General features: G+C 44.2%; 2 non-coding genes and 1 pseudogene across 2 annotated transcripts; all 3 read right to left on the bottom strand.

The window, feature by feature from the left end:
• Window positions 1-7,147: 7,147 nt before the first annotated feature.
• LOC123081173 (uncharacterized) lies at window positions 7,148-7,226 on the bottom strand (annotated as a pseudogene).
• Window positions 7,227-7,399: 173 nt separating this feature from the next.
• On the bottom strand, window positions 7,400-7,484 carry LOC123081166 (small nucleolar RNA Z199). The gene has a single exon (XR_006438671.1). It is a non-coding gene; the product is annotated as a small nucleolar RNA Z199 (small nucleolar RNA).
• Window positions 7,485-7,569: 85 nt separating this feature from the next.
• On the bottom strand, window positions 7,570-7,665 carry LOC123081181 (small nucleolar RNA R64/Z200 family). The gene has a single exon (XR_006438678.1). It is a non-coding gene; the product is annotated as a small nucleolar RNA R64/Z200 family (small nucleolar RNA).
• Window positions 7,666-20,552: the final 12,887 nt, after the last annotated feature.

Raw genomic sequence — 20,552 nt, forward strand, 5'->3', positions numbered from 1 at the left:
TGGACATGGGAAGGGGGCGCCACCCCCTTTCCTTCTCCTACTCCCTCTCCTTCCCTTTTGCCCCCTCCGTTAGAAGGAAAAAAGGGTGGGGCCGAATCCTACTAGGACTGGAGTCCTAGTAGGACTCCCCTCTCCCTGGCGCGCCCCTTGTTGGCCGGCCTGATCCTTCCCTCCTTTATATACGGGGGCAGGGGCACCCCAAAGGCACAACAGACAATCTCTTAGCCGTGTGCGGTGCCCCCCTCCACAGTTTTACACCTCGGCCATATCGTCGTAGTGCTTAGGCGAAGCTCTACGCCGGTAACTTCATCATTACCGTCACCATGCCTCGTGCTGACGGAACTCTCCCTCGGCCTCAACTAGATCAAGAGTTCGAGGGACGTCACCGAGCTGAACGTGTGCAGATCGCGGAGGTGCCGTGCGTTCGTTACTTGATCGGTTGGATCGCGAAGACGTTCGACTAATCAACCGCGTGACTAAACGCATCCACTTTCGGTCTACGAGGGTACGTGAACACACTCTCCCCGCTCGTTGCTATGCTTCTCCTAGATAGATCTTGCGTGATCGTAGGAAAATTTTGAAATACTACGTTCCCCAACACCCCAAACCCTAGAAGCGTTGTAGAGGCAACCCCAAACCGTAGAAGCATCGAGGCCACTAATTAATCTTCCTTGTTGTGATTAGCTAGCTAGGTCTATGTTTGCCACTAATATATCCATCTCTCATGTTTGTCTACTAATTGCCATGTTGTAATATTTGCAGAAACTATGGATCAAAGAGAGTTAGAACAAGAAGAGTTGTTGGGGGACATAATCCGTGACGGATGTGATGTCTTGTCGTTTCTCAACGACACCAATGGTCTGGAAGGAGAGGATGAAGGCTCCGGTGATCGAACAATGGAGGAGGAAAGACATGATCATGATGGCTCCGATGGCCATATGCCGGTGGAAGAAGGAGACCGTGATGACGGCTCCAGTGACCGTACGGAGGAGGGACCTGTTGCAAATTCCGGCGAGGTATATATATTAATTAAGCCCGTGCTGACTAGCTAATTGATGCATTAATTGTTTTGGTTTGTACATACATTAACTCTTCTTTCTTCTTTTATAGCCCTCCAGATCAAGCCAAACTTCGGTAATGAGACGAGGCCTGAAGAAAAGGTTGCGCCAGGATGAAAGGTTCATGATCATAGCTATCGCGGACGATGGCTAACCGATTGAACCCAGGTGGACCAAGGAAGCATTTTGTGCTTAGTGCGGAGCTATTGTTAGGGACAGCATCCCGATCAGCATCCAGCTATGGAATAAGCCTAAGGACGAAGACCCTCAAGTTTCTTATGTCACCGATAGACAGAAAGATGATCTTTGGACCTCGTTGAAGGCAAATTTCACCCTACCGCCGGAGGTGGATCCGAATAAGCCAGTTATAGAGCCACTGGTCAAGGCTTGTGCTCTTAAGAAGATGGCAGATCTATTCAGGAGGTGGAAGGATGAGTTGAAATCAATGTTTGTCAACAAAGGGAAGACTCCAGAATTCACCGGCCGATTTGAGAAGATAAGAGATCACTAGCCCGCATTTGTGGCCTACAAGACATCAAACAAGAGTAAGAAAATGTCAGAGACAAACAAGATAAATGCTACAAAGAAGCTGTATCACCATCGCGCGGGGTCAGGTGGCTACCTCAAAGCCCGGCCGTTGTGGGACAAAGCTGAGAATGACCTGATTGCTGAAGGGGTCGAACCAGAGACATTGAAAATGGCCAGACCGTTCAGGGACATGGTTCTTCGGGGTTGGGGGAACTTTGGACCCTGAAACAGGGAAGTGCCTTTGGACGGACGAGCAACTTGCAATACCCGTCAAGAAGCTTTAGAAGTATATCACCGCAGCGCAGGAAGGGACGTTCATTCCCGACAGAGAGAAGGACGAGCTGACTGAGGCCCTCGGGAATCCTGAGCACCCTGGACGAACACGAGGCACGCCAGACTTCGTTCTGTGGGTGGTTGGGTTTGCCGGCGCAGGCGGTTACAGAAGCCGGGAGAGGAAGAGGAAACAGGAGCTGACCGATATGCAGAAGATCAATACAAGACTACAAAAGCTAGAGGAACTTGAGAGCCAGCGAGCTGCCGGCCAACCATCTCAGCGGCACGAAGCTACCCCAGAAGCTACCCCGCCATCTCAGTAGAGAAGTAGCATGGCTTCCACGGAGCTCGTTCAGCAGCCTGACTTCATGGCTCCTAGGTACCCCGTGGATGTTATCACGGAGGCTCAACATTGCCAGCTTATGACGAAATGCCAAAACCTCACCTTGAAGGCGTCTGTCGGCTCTATTGCACCTCCTCAACCCGATGGAACTTTTCACTGCCGTTCGATTCCACATGGCTATGCTGTTGTGTCAGTGGATGAAGTAATGGAGGGATTTGAGGAGCTCGAGCTTGACCAACCTACATGTGAAGGGGAGAATCAGCTGGTTCATGCTCTAAGGACTACATGTCTATGGCGGAAGGAGTACATCAAGCTTCCAAACTGGATGCCTCCGCCTCCTCCTCCTCCTCCGGTGAGTCAGAGAACTCCGCTGCCTCCTCCTCCGGCGAGTGATCAGGGCACTCCGCCTCCTTCTACGGCTCCTCCGGCGCGTGAGGGCACTCCGCCTCCTCCTTCGCCTCCTGCGGCGCGTCGGAGCAGTCCGCCTCCTCCTCCGCCTCGTCAGCAACGGCGGAAGATATACGCCACCGCTCCGGCTCCTCCGGCGCGTCGGAGCACTCTACCTCCTTCTCCGCCTCGTAAGTAACAATGGAAGAGAGACGCCGCAGCTCCGGGGGCTAGCAGTACAACCAGAGGCAGGAGGCGGCAATTCAGATAGGATCCATCTCTCAAGACTCCGAAAAAGTTACCATACGAGAGGACGGAGAAGGAAAACGCGGAGATCTGTGAAGCCGAAGTGAGGGAATTTTTCGCAAAGAAACCCCCACCTCCGAAGGAGATGATAGATCCGGTGAAATCGAAGCACACTATCGATGCCCTGAAGCGACCACCACCACCTCCGCTGGATTCCAACTATGTCCGCGCTCTTAAAAAGACATATGAAGATGCACGGCGGTCGGGAACTACTTCGAGTGATAAAAGGTTAGCAGAACGAAGAAGTGGGAAAAAATTCCCCAGCTCGGCGATTAGACGAACCAATCGTGCCCCCCGCTCAAGGTGTCTAGCGATATCGTCGCTAATCTGCCAGGGATGGTGCCCGGTACCAATCCTGGTGATTACCTGGGCGATGATGTAGAGTTTGAAACAATGGAAGTGGACGAATTCAGACACAAGTACTGGAAGCCTCTCGTCAAACCTGATCATCCTCCTCCTATAACAACGATGATGCGAAGATTCCACGAATGGTACATGAAAACCTGCAGCGAGTCTGGGAAGGATTCTTTGACGATGAGAATTAAAGAGGAGCACGACCTCATTGGAATGGATCTGTTTTCTGTTGAATTTGGCGAGTTTTTCCAGTTATACAATCAAAAGGCCCTCGATAAATCACTCGTGACTTGCTTCTGTCTATAAGTACTACTTCTGTAATTAAGTCTCTATATATAGCTCAACCCTTTCATTGCATGTATATATAATTATCCTCACTATATTATGCAGATTGAATATCGTCGAATGCAGAAAAGCACAAATCTATGACATTGGGTTCATTAACCCGAATGTCATACATGAATGGACGGTTAAACACAATGCCACAGAAATCGAGGACAACTTGCTACAATTGTTGCTTAAAAATCAAAACAAAGAGAAAATACTCTTTCCTTACAACTTCAACTGAGTGTTACTGTCTTGTGCATATTTGGTTTCCCTTATTACTCGAGGTTATAGTAATGTAATTGATGAGTTATGCATGCATGCACAACTTCCACTTTATTTTGCTAGAGATTAAGCTTGAGCGGGGAGTAGTAACCGTCTTAGACTTGAGACGAAAAGATCCCCATGACTATGCGGACATGACTGAAATGCTCTAGAAGTAAGTTCAATCGATCATTATCGCATCATATGGGCAACTTTGTTCATTTCCTGATATCAAGTAATTATTTTCTTTGTCTAGCAGGGTTTGGAAAGAGTTCACCGCAATTGTTCCGGCACTGCCGACAGAGCTGCGATTTACACACCCAAAAGTAAGTACTACTAGCTAGTTCCGCGCATCTCCCATTGATTCTAGTTTCATCAATACCATTTATAATGCTTGATTATCAGTTTGATTGAACTCTATTTCTCGTAAAGTGCTTGTGGCAGGAATCCGGGAATAATTATTGTGGATACTACGTTTGCGAGTTCATCTACAATGCCATGACCTCTAAGAGGGGCTACTCTGAAAAACAATATGAAGTGCGTAAGCAATAATTTTCACAATTTCATTTTATTAGCATCATTTGTGTTGAGTTTCATTCATATATATGTATTGACCCCCTTCTTCAAATTAGATGTGGCAGATGCGGGATGAACTCCTACCACATGTTCGCATACGAGCAATTCAAGAGGAATTGGCGGGATTCTTTCTTGACCACGTCATAAATAAAGCCGGAGAATACCATGTGGAATTTGACATTAGATGTTAGGGATTGTAAGAGATCTTATATTGTATATATGTAGCTAGTAGCATCGAATAGATATACGAAAATTTGTTGTTCGACCAATCTCTCGGAGAAAGAGAGGTCAATGACTTCTCTCGGTATATGTTCATGACGATCTTTTGTACTTAATGGTTCCTTCATTTGCTTACTAGCTAGCGTGTCGAGTTCTCTCTATACGTATAGTAGCTATCTTTGACCAAGCAAGGAGAAAGAGAGGACACTTCTCTCTATTAGCTAGCTAACACAATATGAGGCCCCTAAATTAACCCTCCAAAAACCCCTAACCCCCCCCCTTTAAAAAACACCCCAGCTACTGCCAGCTGCTGACACGTGTATGCCTTTTGGTCCCGGTTGGTGTTACCAACCGGGACTAAAGGCCCTCGTGCCTAGGCTCCCCGCAGTGGCCACGTGGAGCCCCTTCTGTCCCGGTTCGTAAGCGAACCGGGACTAAAGGATTTGGGCTTTAGTCCCGGTTCCAGAACTGGGACAAATGGGCCTCTGGAACCGGGACAAATGGGTCATTTTCTACTAGTGGTCGTGACTATGCCGATGAGATATCAGATCTCTCTAATGCACTCGAGGAAGAGCGTGGTCATTGTTTGGCTCTTGAGGAGTCACACAATGATGATCATGCTAAATTAAAGAAAGATCTTGATCATGCTCTTGTTGTCTCTCGTGTGCTCAATTCCGAGAATGCCAAACTTGGGGTTGACCATGCTAGACTCAAGGAAGAGTTTGATCTACTTGACAAGGCTGACAAGGCCTTCAAGAGTTCTCATGCTAGCCTCAAAGAGTCTCATGATCAACTCCAAGTGAAGCTAACCAAGGAAAAAGCCACATTTCCTCATATGGTTTTAATTGATAATGCAAATGCTACTAACCCATGTTGTGAGCATGTGCATCTTGTGGAGGAGAATGCCAAGTTGAAGGAGCAACTTGAGAAAGGCTTTGTGTCTTGCATACAAGGTGAGAAGAACCTCAACGACCTTTTGAGCAATCAAAAGGAAGTTGTGGGCAAGGAGGCACTACAAGAAATATGTCAACTTGCGACCATCACTATTGGTCACTGAAAGGTCATTGTTTTTCATTTGCGACCTTTTTGTGACAAAAAACAGATGGTCAAAAGCTGACAGTCGTAAACTAAAATTAACGACCTTCTCTGTGAGAAGGTCGTGGAAGGCAAGGACCAAAACAAAAGGTCATTGATTCTATGACCTTTTGTTTTGGTCGCTAGTTGTCTACCCAGGCCACGTCGGATCCGACGTGGCAAGTTGGCGTGGCAAAATTGCGACCAAATGAAAATGTCGTTGATAAGAATCAGCCCGGTCCAGTTCGATGTTTTACATGGGCCGAGCCCAACAATTTAGCCTATTTGTGTTTTTTTCCGTCAATTTTTGGTTGGGTTCATGGGCCAAGCCCAATATTGTAGCCTTTTTGTTGTTAGGCCGTGGCCTTCTTACCATCAATTGATTTTCTATCTTTCAATCATTTTATTTTAGAGCTAGTCCCACTAGTCAGATGGGTCCCACATGTCAAAAATTTCAAAATTTCTTAGATTATATTCATAAGTGGGACATAAATTGGTCCCGCTGGTCAAGTTTCCATTTCACATCTTTTTAACATACACAATCACTATTTCAAATAGGATGGGACAAATATAATTCATCAAATAACACTACATTAGTCTTTTACAATCTGTTACAATATTACAATTTACAGTCAGACAGATCAAAAACTCTTTGCTGAATAGGGCTTCACTGCTTGCTTGGCTTCATGGCTTCACACTCCAAAGAGAATAGGCATGGAGCTCCTGTAAGAGAGTGAACATAAAGGCTACCAGCATTAGATTGTACTGCTGGTGAGACCAGAACCAAACAACTTGAATGGCAACACTAATGTAAGTAGTAGAGCAGATCTAAAAAGGTAAACAAAATATGCGTTATGGTACACTTAAGAAGATGTGATAAATGTTTAACAAAATTGTTCATGGAAGTAACCTTAGTCGTTCAAAATCAGAGTTGAAAATGGAAGGAAATTAAGTTACATAAGACAAATTAAGTTACATAAGACAATTAGTATTCTATGTACGCATCATTGTCAACAACAAATACAATTCTCTACGAGCGACAAAATTCGTTTTCTTTACATCCTTAATCCAACCAAACCATAAGCTTTCTGGTTATTAAATACTTCGAGTTTCCTTGATGGTAATAGCTAGTAAATGTCATGGTCACGTAACAGCCATGATCATGATCAAAAGAAGTGATCATTGGTAGTTAAGACAACACATTCGGAAATGATCATGGTAGAAGTCAGAGAAGACAAGTGAAACAATATTGCAAAACAGAAGGCAAAGGAAAATTTTGGATAGAGAAATCAAACAGAAAACTAGTACAAAACATGGTCCTGTCATATTGCTGCAATTTATTCAAGAACACCAGACTTAGAAATTGCATCAAGCAATTCGTAAGAAAACAAGAACGTGAGAAGAATTGCATTTCACAAGACAAGGTTATTCGGAGATAAGAAATCATTAGACTTTAAACTACGAATCGCAGGAAGGTAACTCCTGTCATGTTGTTGCAGTTTCTCATCATCACTTGAACCACAAATGAAATCAGGCAACACTTTAGATTGGAACTACAATGGTAAGTATCTTTGTTGTGGAGATAGTTCAATTTATAAACTCGTTCAAGAAAATTTATATTTGTTGTGAAGATAGTAGGACTTCCTTCAGTATGTGGACAACATAGAAAGCCACAAACATATGAGGGTGTTGAGGTATCATCAGAGACTTAAATACTAAGAATCAGAGCAGCATAGCTCCATCATATTGTTGATGGTTTATTCCTCATCACTTGACCCTCAAACATATAAGCATGCATGGACAGCAAGAAAAAAAGGCTATAACAATTTATAGTTTGGCAACTATCGGTATGAAATGCAAACATTATTGCTCAGAATATGAAATATTTCTCATCAATGCCAAATGGCATCTCTGAAGTCTGACATACATTGTAGATTTCATGATTCATCACAGCGTTTTGCAAACCGCGGAAATGGCACTGAGAAACCAGATGCAACCGAGGATCTCGTGACCACAGACATCACCATTCACTAATAATTTCCAGTGGGAGTTCAAACTATGCTTCCAACAAGCTACAGCAGCAGGGAATGCCGAAAAATTATGACCCGAGATGACGAATCAACTGGGTGCATCTCAATTCGAACAACCACGGCAAGACAACAACCACATACTAATGCGGCGAATCAAATCTACACACAGGAGCAGCGCCATTTGTGGCATCCACATGAGGACGTGCAACATCAAGAACATGGCGCATGACAGCAACAGACCTAGAGATCTAGAACAGAGGGATGGGGAGCTTACATTTGCGGATGCGGGCGGCCGGGTAACCGCACGAGGAGCAGGTGCTCTTCTGGAGGTGGAAGTTGCGACGGCCGCAATGGATGTAGAATAGAAGAGGGTCCTCATGTAGCAGTAGCAGCAGTAGCATGAAGAATTGAAGACCGACCAACAGAGCTTGCAATGCAAACACAGAGGCGTGAGGACACTGAATCCAATCACATCAAATCAAATCAAGCTGCTGCACCTTGACCTTGAGGAAAACAAACCTCATCTCATCTCATCTTAGGGAAGAATAAGAAGAAGAAAAATCCATGGCTGCTGCTCCATGACCATGACCTTGAGTTGTTGCTGCTGCACCAGATAGAGGAAGAAGAAGACCTGCAAAAAAAGAAATAACTAGAAATGTACAAGCATGAATTCATGGAAGGATGGATGCAAGGCCAAACATCCAGCATACTGTTTCTTAATGCCCCAACTACTTAAAAACCCATGGTAGTTCTAACCATATTAAATTAAAGGACAAAGTGAAGTCATGATGAATTGATAGTTCCGTCTTATAAAGCTCTCTGTTTAGCATATCCTAAATCACAGTCTGTCTACCAATATATGAACTCTTTAGTTTTCAGAACTGAGGCTCACATATTTGGGCTGATTTGTACACAACCAAGAAAAACTTCTTACAAATAAATTCATGGAAGCATATCATCCTTTCAGTCCCTCACCCATATCTCCTAGTAGTATTACAGACAAACTAAATCTTACATAGGGAGGTTCAGATTATCTTCACTATATTTTCAGTATTTTTGTTTTACTTGAGACAAACTAAACGCTAACATCAATGACAATAAGACTTGAATAGAAATAGCTATTGAATAAACACATTTATGAGATAGAATGGAAATGATTTACACCACAACATATAGTTCACATGTACTGGAGCTATCACAGAGACTACAGAACACACATAATCACACATATGCGAACATGGTACTACTCCATGGTTCAGGTTACACTAATAAACAAAATTATACAAGCGAGAAGACTAGTATCACAGATCTACAGAGTAGTAATAAACAACTAAAAATAAGTAGTAGAAGTAACTAGTACAGGGAGCATGTACTCTTAAAATCTGAATCTTACAGACTACACATCACAAGCTACGGAAAATTCAGAGAAGAAAGGGAGAAAGAGAGATTGCAGGAGGAGGTTGAGGATTATGCAAATTAACTGCCATGTTCCTAGTGGACCCCAGCCTGTCTCCTCCTATATTCTGTTCCTGTTATGGATTCATTGATCCAACAACAATCTAGGCGCTCGCGGTCTTGGCTGGCTGCTGCCATCTAGGCGCTGGGCGATGTAGGCAGTATGCATGGTGAGGGGAGGAGCAGCAGAGGTGGCAACGGGCAGTGGGAGTCGCGCGGGGCACCAGGCACAACCGCCCCTTTGTCTGGTGGGAGGCGTGGTCTGAGGAGGCTGTGCTGATGGCGGCGGTGGCTAGAGATGGTGACGCTGGTGGAGTGGTGGGTGGAGGGGTGACGGAGGCGGCTCACCTCTCCTGGCCGGAGCTGTCGTCCTCCTCGAGCATGGTGATGTGGAACTCCTTGGGGGTGAAGGGTAAACATTCAACATATTAACCACATATAGTTTGTTAAAATGAATGAATATTGTGCAGATGCCTGTATCTTGTGATGACAAACAATGTTGATATGGGGAGTTTTCATTTTCATTGCACAAAAGAGACCTTTTCTATTTTTCGAGTGCCCGAAATGGTTTTTTTAAGAACCTACCAAATCTTTGTTTCAAATGATCTCATTTTGTGCACAAGGGTGCATCTTGGAATGGCAAAGAATTTTTTCCTAAGGAAGTTTTTGATTTTCTTTTGACGAAAAAATCACTTTCCATTTTTCAAGTGCCTAAAATGAGTTTTTTTGTAAAGGACCTACCATATATTTGTTGCAAAATTTTACCAAATCGATTTTCTAAAATATTAGGCCATATTTAATGCACAGTTGATCAACTGGTTGCGTTTCAAAAGCTTTGATCCACCTCTCGTGAAAAAGACAAATTTCTGCCAATTCAGCAGGAAGCGGTCAAATTTGAATAGCAGCTGCCTTATAGTTTATTCTATCTAATCACAGAAACACCAAAAGTTTTCCAAGATTCAACCACTAGCTAGGAACGGTTATGCCCGCTGTTTTGACCACATTTTCAAACGGGCATAAAAAATTCAAAAAAATGCAAAACCTTTGCATTGTGTCATTATATGTGACCAATTTACCAGGAAAAATAATAAACTTGTAATATGGCACTTCTTTCAAAAAAGTGTTATCAGAAATGAGCTATCATGTGTGAAGATTCATGTCTTTCAAGCCAAATGATCTATCATATGGCCGCATTCATGGCATAGTTTGTTCAAATGATCTCATATTTTGCACATTGGTGCATCTTGGAATGGCAAACAATGTTGCCTAAGAAACTTTTCATTTTCTTTGGACAAAAAATTCATTTTCCATTTTTTTAGTGCCCAAAATGAGTTTTTTTGTGAAGGACCTACCTTATATTTGTTGCAAAATTGTACCAAATCAATTTTCTAAAATACTAGGACATATTTAATTCACAATTGACCAAATGGTTGGGTGTCAAAAGTTTTGATCCACCTCTGGTGAAAAGGACAAATTTTCACGAACTCAGGAGGGAGCAGGTCAAATTTGAACTGAAGCTGGCTTATAGTTTGTTGTTTATTAAAAAAAATCATTTCTAGGTACATAAGTATCTATTTAATCACAGAAACACCAAAAGTTTTCCAAGATTCAACCACTAGCTAGGAACGCTTATGTCCGCCGTTTTGACCGCATTTCGAAACGGGCATAAAAATGCATAAAAAATCAAAAAAATGCAAAACCTTCGCATTGTGTCATTATATGTGACCAAGTTAGCAGGAAAAATAATAAAATTGTAATATGGCAGTTCTTTTAAAAAAGTGTTCTCAGAAACGAGCTATCATGTGTGAAGATTCATGGCTTTCAAGCCAAATGATCAATCTTATGGCCGCATTCATGGCATAGTTTGTTCAAATGATCTCATATTTTGCACAAGGGTGCATCTTGGAATGGCAAACAATGTTGCCTAAGGAAGTTTTCATTTTCTTTGGATGAGAAATTCCATTTTTTGAGTGCCCAAAATGAGTTTTTTTTGTGAAGGACCTACCATACATTTGTTGCAAAATTGTGCCAAATAAATTTTCAAAAATACTAGGACCTATGTAATGCACAATTGACCAAATGGTTGGGTGTCAAAAGCTTTGATCCACCTCTGGTGAAAAAGACAAATTTATGCCCATTCAGTAGGAAGCGGGTCAAATTTGAACTGCAGCTGCCTCATAGTTTGCTCTTTTTTTCTTCAAAAAATCATTTCTGGGTACATAAGCATATATTTAATCAGATAAACACCAAAAGTTTTCCAAGATTCAACCACTAGCTAGGAACGGTCAAGCCCGCCGTTTTGACCGCGTTTTGAAACAGGCATAAAAAATTCGAAAAAATCAAAAAAATTGGAAAACCTTCGCATTGTGTCATTATATGTGACCAAGTTTCCAGGAAAAATAATAAACTTGTAATACGGAAATAATTTTTAAAAAGTGTTCTCAGAAATGAGCCATCATGCGTGAAGATTCATGGCTTTCAAGCCAAATGATCAATCTTATGGCCACATTCATGGCATAGTTTGTCCAAATGATCTCATATTGTGCACAAGGGTGCATCTTGGAATTCCAAACAATGTTGCCTAAGGGAGTTTTCATTTTCTTTGCACGGAAAATTCATTTTCCATTTTTTGAGTGCCCGAAATGAGTTTTTTGTGTGAAGGATCTACCATATATTTGTTACAAAATTGGACCAAATAAATTTTATAAAATACTAGGCCATATTTATTTCACAATTGACCAAATGGTTGGGTGTGAAGAGCTTTGGTCCACCTCTCGTGAAAAAGACAAATTTCCGCCGATTCAATAGGAAGCGGGTCAAATTTGAACTGCAGCTGCCTCATAGTTTGCTCTTTATTTTTTCCAAAAATCATTTCTAGGTACATAAGTATCTACTTAATCAGAGAAACATTAAAAGGTTTCCAAGATTCAACCACTAGCTAGGAACGATCAAGCCTGCCGTTTTGACCGCATTTTGAAACGGGCATAAAAAATTCAAAAAAAATCGAAAAATGGAAAACCTTCGCATTGTGTCATTATATGCGACCAATTTCCAGGAAAAATAATAAACTTGTAATATGGCAATTATTTTTCAAAAGTGTTCTCAGAAACGAGCTATCATGCGTGAAGATTCATGGCTTCCAAGCCAAATGATCAACCTTATGGCCACATTCATGGCATAGTTTGTTCAAATGACCTCATATTGTGCACAAGGGTGCATGTTGCCAAACAATATTGCCTAAGGGAGTTTTCATTTTCTTTTCACGGAAAATACATTTTCCATTTTTCGAGTGCCCGAAATGAGTTTTTTTTGTGAAGGACCTACCATATATTTGTTGCAAAATTGGACCTAATAAATTTTATAAAATACTAGGCCATATTTAATGCACAATTGACAAAATGGTTGGGTTTCAAAAGTTTTGGTCCACCTCTGGTGAAAAAGAAAAATTTCCGCCGATTCAGCAAGAAGCGGGTCAAATTTGAACTGCAGCTACCTTATTGTTTGCTCTTTATTTTTTTCCAAAAATCATTTCTACTTACATAAGTATCTATTTAAGCATGAATAGATGGTTTGGTGGCGATACGTCGAGGTTTGGACGGTGGCCCATGGCCCCAACTCCAAAGCGCGTAAACTCGCATGCCCGCCGCGCGGTCACCGCGTGACCTTGGCGTTGACATGCATTCTGGGAGGCCTAGGCATGTCTAGTGGGTCGGGCACTCCCCAGGTACGTGCTAGGAACAAAATTACAACAGAAGAATCTCACGAGGAGACCGAACTATGCTCAAAGAGGAATTAGCAGCCAAGTGTTTGATTAGCGGTATGGGAAATGCACATGGCCAATGGGCGTGAATTCTGGCTGAGGATGATCATCTACTAAGAAGAATGTCTTCACAAATTTTCAGCTCAAAAGGAGGATCCTAGGTGGTACTTGCTTTGCAAAGTACCACACTGGACAAAAATATGAATGTTGAAGCTGGGCTCAAAATAATGAATGGATGGAGCTGAAATTTGGTGGAGGATGGTTATTTGGGCATAGGAAAGCACAGTAGAAAATTGATACCATTTGGACATGCCAAAGTGGTACTTCCTTCACAATGCTCTTCTCTAGATAGAAACTTGGGAAAATTAGCGAGAGAAATTGGGTAAATGAAATGAGCTCAAATTTGGTGTAGGTAAGTTACATAGGTATGGTCATGCCCTAGTAAATTTTCAGATCATTTGGGTAAGCCTAGCTAGTACTTACTTCACAAAGCTTCTATCGAGATAGAAACTTTGGAAATTTTCTGAGAAAAATTTACCAAGAAAATGGATCTGAATATTATCATGTGGTAATAATTTGGGTATGGAAGAGTGCCCAAAAAGTTTGAGGGTAATAGGAGGGGTCTAGATAACACTTGCTTTGCAATGTGCCAATCTGGCCATAAAATATAAATTGAACCTGGGCTCACATAGATGATTTGACTGAGCTGCAATTTGGAGGAGGGTGATAATATGGGAATATGAAGGAACTGTATAAATTTCATGTCATTTGGATATATAAAAATGGTACTTCCTTCACAATGCTTTAGGTGAACAAATTCTTTGGAAATTTGTCGAGGAAGATTTACTGGGCAAATGGAGCTAAATTTTGTCACGAGGCAATGGTTTGGATAGGAAAGAGTGCCCAAAATTTTTGAGGGCAATCAAGAATATAAATAGCACTTCCTTCAGAAAGTGATGTTCTGAACAGAATAGGAAAATGAATATTGTTGAATTATTTTTGAACTAGGCAAGGAACGATTTTCACATATTTGACGAAGATATGACCCAAAGAATTTATGAGATTTTTTGGGAATTCTGGGAATGACAGAAATATAGGTTGCTTCACAACCTAGGGCAAAAATTGACACATGGACATGACACATAGGAAAAACTGATGAGGTGGCGCCTAGTCATAGCAATCCACCACAATTTACAAGGTTATGACCATCTATATTGGTCATGATCAGCTAGAAATAAGGCAGCGGACCAGTGCTGTCTGCTTTATGACCATTTTGTGTAAGAAAATTACGACCTTTCTGACCAAAATGGTCGATATAGTTTAGGGTTTGGATCCCCCCAAATAGCTTTTGACCAATTGGTCTCAAATGGTCATAGATTTATGACCAATTCTTCTAGGGTCACTAGCAGAAGGTCACAAGTTGACATATTTCTTGTAGTGAGGGGATTGGGTTTGCTCCCAAGTCCAAGAAGAAGAAGAATGACAAGACCAAACAACCTCCTCCTCTCAAGAAAACATTTGTGAAGGAGGGAGAGGGTACTTCTATGGAGATGAAGAACAGTGTGAAGGGTGGTGGTGTCAAGAAGGGAAATGCCACCCCTTCCAACAAAGCCGGCGACTTTAACCCTTCTTATGTGTTATGCCGTGCTAGTGATGGGCATGTTTATGCCAAATTTGTTGGTTCTTCTTATGAGTACATTGAATGGTCTATTTGGGTTCCTAAGACCCTTGTACTAACATAAAAGGACCCATTACAAAATGGGTACCTAAAACCAAGTATTGATCTCTTGTAGGTGTTTACTTCCTGTAGGGGATCATGGTTGCTCAATAGTGGAGCCACAAATCATATGACCGGAAGCAAGAACTTGGTGGTGGACGTGCACAAGGTTTTATCTATGCCCACCAATGTCGAGTTGGGTGATGCCTCATCTTCTAAGGTATTGGGTCTTGGCAAGGTTGTCATTTCTCATGATCTCACGATCGAGAAAGTCATGCTTGTTGAGTTCCTTGCATACAACTTACTTTCCGTCTGTCAACTTGCACTCATGGGCTTTGCCACTTTCTTTGATATTGATACCGTGGCCCTCTTGTGGAGCAAGACTCTTAAAGTAGCCTTTGTTGGGCATGTCGAGAACGGTCTTTATGTCATTAACTTTTCGGAGCGACCCACTAAGACCGCGACATGCCTAATGGCTAAAGATGACGTGGGATGGCTTTGGCATCGTCGTTTAGCCCACGTCAATATGAGATCTTTGCAAAGTCTTATCAAGGGGGACCATGTCCATGGACTCACAAATGTTAGTTTTGCCAAAGATCATGCTTGTAGTGCTTGTATCGAAGAAAAGCTACATGAGAAGGCTCACCCACCCACAACTATCATCTACTCGAAGAGGCCCTTGGAGATCCTTCACATGGATCTCTTTGGGCCTCTGATGTCTACTACCCAACTTTATTCTTGTAGACACGTGTTGGTCCTCCAAGCATAGAGTTCTGTAGGACAGTAGCAATTTTTCCTCAAGTGGATGACCTAAGGTTTATCAATCCGTGGGAGGTGTAGGATGAAGATAGTCTCTCAAACGACCCTGCAACAAAATACAAGAAATCTCTTGTGTCCCCAACACACCCAATACAATGTCAAATTGTATAGGTGCACTAGTTCAGCGAAGAGATGGTGATAAAAGTGTAATATGGATGGTAGAAATATATTTTTATAATCTGAATAAATAAAAATAACAAAGTAGCAATCGATAAAAGTGAGCACAAACGGTATTGCAATGCTTGAAAACAAGGCCTAGGGTCAGTACTTTCGCTAGTGCAATCTCTCAATAGTGCTAATTGGATCATATAACCATCCCTCAACGTGCGATAAAGAATCACTCCAAAGTTCCTATCTAGCGGAGAACATAAGATGGAATTGTTTGTAGGGTACGAAACCACCTCAAAGCTATTCTTTCTGATCGATCTAACGAAGAGTTCGTACTAAAATAACACCAAAGCAAATTCAGATTCATAATATTCAATCCAACACAAAGAACTTCAAAGAGTGCCCCAAGATTTCTACCGGAGAAACAAAGAAAAGAACGTGCATCAACCCCTATGCATAGATTACCCCAGTGTCACCTTGTGTGACGCTCGGGTAGTTACGCTACAGTAACCCTCTACTAATGATGCCACGTCACCTCGATTACTGCCGATAAACTCGCGTTAGTTTAAAACCGATTCAAATTCAAATTTCAAAATCATGTCAAACGGTAAAAGTTTTCAAACATTAAAACTAAAATGTTCGGGTTGTGCCAAATAATGCATAGGTAATTTAGGAGGATAAACCACACTTTTATAAGATGTTTAAATACTCAAATGTGAATGAAACAACGGCTTAACCAATTTAATGAATGCCTCTTATTATTTATAACATGTTAAACTATTTTATATAGTTACCCAAATTAATGTGGCAGTAGTAAATATAGTAATACTAATCTAGGAACCGTTAGTGTATTTTATAAAACTATAAGCATTAAAGAAATAAAAGAAAACAGGAAAGAAAGAAAAAAGTAAAATAAAAAGTTAGGAGAAAGTCTAAACTGCACTGTGCACTGTAGCCCATTGCTACAGTACACATCCAGCCCACTAACCCCCTTATCTCCTACCTCCTATTCACGCGCCCCGTTGGACGGCCGTGTGTCGTCCGTGGCCGCGGGAGGCCACACGCCTGCCATCCAGCGCCTCCCCGCGGCGGTTAAGAGCACCCTCCGAGACCCCTGGAACCCTAGCACGTTCCTCATCCCCTCGCCTCGCTCTCTCTCCCTCACAGTACCCCCTCCCCACCGCGACGCAGCCGCCATGGCCATCACCGTCGTCACGGCCGACGACCTCCTCGGCGCCTGAGAATACATCCATGGGCTCCATCGTCGTCGTCTTCTTCACCCTTGACCAAGGGGTCGAGCTAGGAGGCCCCGTTTGCCCGCCATCGCCGTCGTCTCCCTCGCATACACCTCGTCCGTCGCCAGATGCCGCTGCTCCCGACCATCCCCGACCTCCTCGAGCTCGCCCACCGCCTCAACGTGAGCTCCTCTGCCGATTCCCCACCTTTCCCCTTTGATTTGTCGCCGTTTGCCGTCGTCCCCGAGCTCGGTCGACCTCGTCCATGGCCGCGTTCGAGCTTCTTGGTATGCGCCCGCGCTTGCCCGCTCCTGCCGGTGGCCGCGCCCTGGCTGCGCCATGCGCGCACCCCTGCTGCAGCTCCCCTGCATGCCGCCCTCGCCCGCTGCACGCTGCTCCCTAGCCGCCCGCCCGCCCTTGCCCGCCTGCTGCTCGCCACCCCACCTCTACGCCCAACGCCGCCCCGCGCTACTCGCCGCCCCGCAACCCCCCCGCTGCTTCGGCCGTGCCCGCCGGAGCCTGTCCGCGCCCGCCGGATGGCCCCGCCCGCCAGGGCCGCCGCCGCCCGGGGCCTCTCCCTGCTCCCCGCCCACGGTCTCTACTGGGCGAGGCCGCCGACACCTTGTGCCCGCGCGAGCCCAGCCGGCCCCCTCTGTTGACTTGGAGGGGATAACCCCAGTTAGTTTAGCGCTAACTTTTTCCCCACTGTCACTGCCAAGCGGGTCCCGCCCTAGTTAATTTGTTAAACTAATTAGGTGCTAATTACCCCTAAAACAGTCACTGACATTGGGTCCCACCGCACTTAATTAGTCCCTGGTTTATATTCAACTCTGAGTAGTATATCACCCAATGACATGTGGGGCCCCCGTGTACTGTTCATTTGGATAAGGCTCACACAGTCAGCCATTAACTTTGACTCTGGGCCCACTGCCAGCCTCATGTGCAAAAGTGTGGGTACACTTTCTGGTACCCATAACATTTAGATATTAAAATGATTTTCGAATTAAAGTAAATCTATAATTTCAAAAAATGTTTAAATCTTTGTAAATTCATGTAAAATAAACCGTAGCTCGGATGAAAAAGTTTTCTACATGAAAGTTGCTCAAAACGACGAGACAAACCCGGATACATAGCCCGTTCATCCGCCATGCGTCCCTAGCATAGAGAACATGGAACTTTCCCCTTCGGTCCGTCTGCCTGAAAACGCGGAACACCCGGAAAACTTTCCCGGATGTTTCCCTCCCTTTGCCGGTATCACCTATCCCTACGTTAGATCACCCTGGCACCGCGTATTGCCTTGTTATATGTTGTGATGCTTTGTTTGCTCCGTATTTACTGTTTCTTCCCCCCTCTTCTTCTCCGGTAGACCCCGAGACCGGCGCTGTTGCCACTGAGTACGACTACATCACCGACGACCCTTCTTCCTGTGCAACAGTGCTTCCAGGCAAGCCCCCCCCTTGATCACCAGATATCGCCTATTCTCCTCTATACTGCTTGCATTAGAGTATTGTAGCATGTTACTGCTTTCCGTTAATCCTATTCTAATGCATAACCTGTCCTTACTACTACTGTTGTTACCTTTACCTGCAATCCTACATGCTTAGTATAGGATGCTAGTATTCCATCAGTGGCCCTACATTCTTGTCTATCTGCCATGCTATGCTATCGGGCCGTGATCACTAGGGAGGTGATCACGGGTATATACTATATACGTTATACATGATACATGTGGTGACTAAAGTCGGGCCGGCTCGTGGAGTACCCGCAAGTGATTCTAATGAGGGGGCTGAAAGGACAGGTGGCTCCATCCCGGTAGAGGTGGGCCTGGGTTCCTGACAGCCCCCGACTGTTACTTTGTGGTGGAGCGGCATGGCAGGTTGAGACCACCTAGGAGAGAGGTGGGCCTGGCCCTGGTCGCCGTCCGCGGTTACTTCAAAATAACACGCTTAACGAGTTCTTGGTATTTGATCTGAGTCTGGCCATTTGGTCTATACACACTAACCAACTACGTGGGAAAGATATGGGCACTCGACGTCGTGGTATCAGCCGAAGACTTCGTGACGTGAGCGACTGAGCGGCGCGCGCCGGATTGGACCGTGTAACGTAACTTCCTTTGTAATGGAGGTTGCTAGGTCTGTTTCCGGCCGCCCACGCAACGTGCAGGTGTGCTATGGGCGATGGGCCCAGACCCTTGTGCGCTTAGGATTAGACCGGCGTGCTGACCTCTCTGTTGTGCCTAGGTGGGGCGCGACGTGTTGATCTTCCGAGGCCGGGCATGACCCAGGAAAGTGTGTCCGGCCAAATGGGATCAAGCGTGTTGGGTTATGTGGTGCACCCCTGCAGGGAAGTTTATCTATTCGAATAGCCGTGATCCTCGGTAACAGGACGACCCGGGGTTGTACCTTGACCTTATGACAACTAGAACCGGATACTTAATGAAACACACCCTTTCAAGTGCCAGATACAACCCGGTGATCGCTCTCTGACAGGGCGACGAGGAGGGGATCGCCGGGTAGGATTATGCTATGCGATGCTACTTGGTGAACTTACCTTCTACTCTCTTCTTCATGCTGCAAGATGGAGGTGGCCAGAAGCGTACTCTTTGACAGGATTAGCTATCCCCCTCTTATTCTGGCATTCTGCAGTTTAGTCCACTGATATGGCCCTTTACACATATACCCATACATATGTAGTGTAGCTCCTTACTTGCGAGTACTTTGGATGAGTACTCACAGTTGCTTTGCTCCCCCCTTTTCCCCTTTCCGTTCTTTCTGGTTGTCGCAACCAGATGTTGGAGCCCAGGAGCCAGACGCGACCGTCGACGATGACTCCTACTACACCGGAGGTGCCTACTACTACGTGCAGGCTGCTGACGACGACCAGGAGTAGCTTGGGAGGATCCCAGGCAGGAGGCCTACGCCTCTTGCGATATGTATGTCAGTTTGTGCTAGCCATCTTATGGCAACTTGTTTAACATATGTCTGTACTCAGATATTGTTGCTTCCGCTGACTCGTCTATGATCGAGCACTTGTATTCGAGCCCTCGAGGCCCCTGGCTTGTATTATGATGCTTGTATGACTTATTTTATTTTTAGAGTTGTGTTGTGATATCTTCCCGTGAGTCCCTGATCTTGATCGTACACGTTTGCGTGTATGATTAGTGTACGATTGAATCGGGGGCGTCACAAGTTGGTATCGGAGCCGACTACCTGTAGGAATCCCCCTTCCACACTCCTTGGCCGAAGTTGAGTCTAGTGATTGCAAAACTTTTTACTAACATGGCTGTGTGGCTTACGGGCCCACGTCACCATTTGGGTGATATTAGGATCTTTTTTTCCTCGCCTTTACTCTGGGAATCTGATCTCTCTACTATTCGGGTTAAATGAATTTGCTAACTCGGACATTAGGATCTCGTGACTGCATCCACCCGGAGAGCCCCCTATTACAGAGGATCGCCTGTTGCAACAGAAGATTCCGAAGATACTCTACGATGTTCTCTCGATACTTTGTGCCACCGCTTTTGCAATTCCCTTTCATCGATAAAACCCCTATGGATAACCACGTACACTTGCCATTCATACAATCACTCCTCATTGATCTTGTTATTACAAGATACCCTGAAATTCTCTCTAATGTTTCGAGACTACTTCGTTCCTACTGCCTTGCAGTTCTTTGCCACATGAATACCCCTACGGATAATCTCTCACACTTACCGAGTATCC

This window comes from Triticum aestivum, chromosome 3D (assembly GCF_018294505.1).
Source record: "Triticum aestivum cultivar Chinese Spring chromosome 3D, IWGSC CS RefSeq v2.1, whole genome shotgun sequence".
NCBI lineage: Eukaryota > Viridiplantae > Streptophyta > Magnoliopsida > Poales > Poaceae > Triticum > Triticum aestivum.